This window comes from Lipotes vexillifer, unplaced genomic scaffold (assembly GCF_000442215.2).
Source record: "Lipotes vexillifer unplaced genomic scaffold, Lipotes_vexillifer_v1.1 scaffold1643, whole genome shotgun sequence".
Classification (NCBI taxonomy): Eukaryota; Metazoa; Chordata; class Mammalia; order Artiodactyla; family Lipotidae; genus Lipotes; species Lipotes vexillifer.
This window is the reverse complement of record NW_006784879.1, coordinates 477,037-480,386: the sequence shown is the minus strand read 5'-3', so window position 1 is coordinate 480,386 and position 3,350 is coordinate 477,037. Positions and strand designations below refer to the sequence as shown.

General features: G+C 38.9%; 1 protein-coding gene across 1 annotated transcript in view; it reads right to left on the bottom strand.

Annotated features, from left to right (window-relative positions):
- Positions 1-3,350, bottom strand: part of LOC103073783 (cytidine monophosphate-N-acetylneuraminic acid hydroxylase) — a 95,883-nt gene that overhangs the window by 54,307 nt on the left and 38,226 nt on the right. The gene's annotated exons all lie outside the window — the stretch shown is intronic.

Genomic DNA, 3,350 nt, shown 5'->3' with positions numbered 1-3,350 from the left:
AGAGTGATACTGTTAGGTTTTAAGAGAGAACAATTTGGCATTGACACCTCAAAAACCTCATTTTTATTAAAATACTTTTTAAGGCCATCCCTCCAGGTACCCGGGCCGGGTGGCACCTGACGGTGAATTTTCTCCCCCCCTTTCAACATCCATCCTACTTGTTGAGGGTTTATCTCCACTTTCCCAGAGAGCTCATGCCCCTCTTACTTGCCTGCCCATGGTCTGTCGTTGCCTCTCTCCGGGTATTTCGGAAGAACTGCAATTGTTCCTTCAGGTTCTATGACTCATTCGCTCCCAGGAGGCATTAGTCTGTGTGGATAAAGAGGGTGTGGGGCCAGCTCAGTATTTCCGTCCTACTGCTTCCTCCTTTACCATATCTCTCTTAGAAGCCAAATTTTATATTTAGTTTCAAGAACCCAGTCTGCTCTCCCCACCTCCATGCTTTTGTCTCTGCACCTGCTCTCCTCTCCCACTGAGAGTCACCCTTTAGGTTCAAACATAACTCAATCATCCCCTCCTTGGATAAGCCTTCTGAGCCACCCACCACCCCCCGACCCCCAGGTCAAGTCTAACACTTCTTTTTTGCTTTCCAGGAGACATTGAAATTTATTCTTCCTTTTTCTTTTAGTGAACATCTGTCATCTCATATAGATATAAAATTAAAGATAAGATGAGAACTCTTAGCTGATTTACTCAACTTTCATATATAATGTACAGTAGTGTTAGTTATGTTGATCCTGTTGTACACTACATTCTCAGTACTTATTTATCTTACAACTGGAAGCTTGTACCTTTTGATCACCTTCATCCAAATCCCCTTCTCTCCACCCCCTGCCTCTGGTAACCACAAATCTGATCTCTTTTTCTATGAGGTTTTTTTTGTTTGTTTTTAGAGTATAATTGACCTACAACACTATGTTAGTTCCCAGTATACAACATAGTGATTCGATATTTCTATACATTTAAAAATGATCACCATGATAAGTCTAGTTATCATAAGTCTAGCACTTCTCAATGTGTATTACTATTCTGTAGAACACTATAACCTAGTACCACTGCACTGCCCTGCTTACTTGCACATAGATGCTTTTAAAAACACTCTCTCTGCTTTTCTCTTCCCACCACTTAGCAGACTATCTTTAAGAGCTAGCTACCTAAAGATTGAACCAACTGCACTCAATCTGAGTAATTTATAAAAAGCTCTAGCAGCAAAGCATTTGATCCCTCATATTTTTTCAAGGAAAATACAAATGTCACATTTCTCAAACCCCAATCTTTAAACAAACTCTTGTTATGAAGCAACTCTGAATTATAGTGGAATATAATTTTTGCCAAAAGGGATTTCAAAATAACTTTTGGCATATGCATGGTATGAAATCTGGGTGCATGTTTAATTCTGCATTCCACTCCAAACCAAAAGTGGTCAAAATTCTCTTCATGTGTTAGTTTAAAATTGATTTGGAGCTCATGTACATTTGTGGCACTTTCACTTTCATTTTTGGAAGTACTGCAAATTTCTCTTTTTTCTTAAAGATCAGGTTTATTTAATTAAATTTAATAATTAATTGGCTGCATCAGGTCTTAGTTGCAGCATGCGGGATCTTTCATTGCGGCGCACGGGCTCCAGAGCGCATGGGCTCAGTAGTTGCGGCATATGGGCTCAGTCGTCCCAAGGCATGTGCGATCTTAATTCCTTGACCAGGGGTCAAATCGGTGTCCCCTGCATTGCAAGATGGACCACCAGGGAAGTGCCACAAATTTCTTAAACAGGAAATTAAAATAATGTAAAAAGCACACCATAATAGAAAATAACAGGGAAGCTACTTCCAATTTTCAACTAGTAAGGCAGAGCTCTATAGTTGAGTATGATCCATTTCTTCAAAGCAGATTCTTATTGTCACTTCTGTCCCAAATTCCTGGTAATTCTGTTCACAGTAGACTTGAAATGTTTCCAAATATATGTTTTAAATGTATTTGATAGAAAGGATTCCATGTTAAGCCTCATGAAGTTCTTTTATCTTTGTTCTTATGAGTACAGATATCTGACACCAAGCCAAAGCAAGCGCTGAGGCAATTTCTGGAATAATTAGCCTAAAAGTGTAAAAAGGAAACCTTTCTAAATATTTTGTTTTACTTGATTGAATGAACCAGTTAGCCAAAGTTCTGTGTTAGATTCTAAGGCTTTCCATGCACTGTGTAAAGCAGGTTGAACTAACTACATCTTTATCAATTCCTTGAAAACGTATATTGGAACCTAAAGCAAAATTTTAAAATGTGCACTCCTATATACATGCTTTTGTGTATTTTTTTAATGGTTAGTTTTTCCCAAAAGTCAATTTTTAAATCCATTAAAAATTGGATTGGGGGTTTCCCTGGTGGCGCAGTGGTTGACAGTTCGCCTGCCGATGCAGGGGATGTGGGTTCGTGCCCCGGTCTGGGAAGATCCCACATGCCGCTGAGCGGCTGGGCCCGTGGGCCATGGCTGCTGGGCCTGTGCCTCCGGAGCCTGTGCTCCACAAAGGGAGAGGCCACAACGGTGAGAGGCCTGCGTACCGCAAAAAAAAAAAAAAATTGGATTGGATTCCATTAAAATCAGGAAAGTAAAATTATACTCAATTCTGGTTTGGGTATAAATAAAATATTTAAACTAAAATGATGTGAGTTTTAGTACACCTACTTTTCAACATTTCATTATTTTTTCAAATACTTTAATGTTTGTGAAAAAGTAATTATTAAAAAATACACAAAAGCATTTATATAGGGACATACATTTTTGCCTTTTGCCTCAGACTTGGTGGCATGGCATTGCAGTGCAGCATCCTGTCTTTAAAATTTTGATATTTTGTTTGTCATGAAATTTTGGCTTTAGTTTTTATTTTTTAAAATATTATGTTAATGACATTCATCTTGATTATATTAATCTCATGAAGCCAGGAATCCTCCAGAAGTTTAAGGTCTGAGAAAAAGGGCTAGAGGAAGAAAAGGCAACTCACTGAGAATTGTCAATCTATAAATGCATTTTGTTACCCATAATTTCTTTTTTTGTTTTTTAACATCTTTATTGGAGTATAACTGCTTTACAATGCTGTGTTAGTTTCTGCTTTATAACAAAGTGAGTCAGTTATACATATACATATGTTCCCATATCTCTTCCCTCTTGCATCTCCCTCCCTCCCACCCTCCCTGTCCCACCCCTCTAGGTGGTCACAAAGCACTGAGCTGATCTCCCTGTGCTATGCGGCTGCTTCCCACTAGCTATCTATTTTACGTTTGGTAGTGTATATATGTCCATGCCACTCTCTCACTTTGTCATAGCTTACCCTTCCCCCTCCCCATATCCTCAAGTCCAT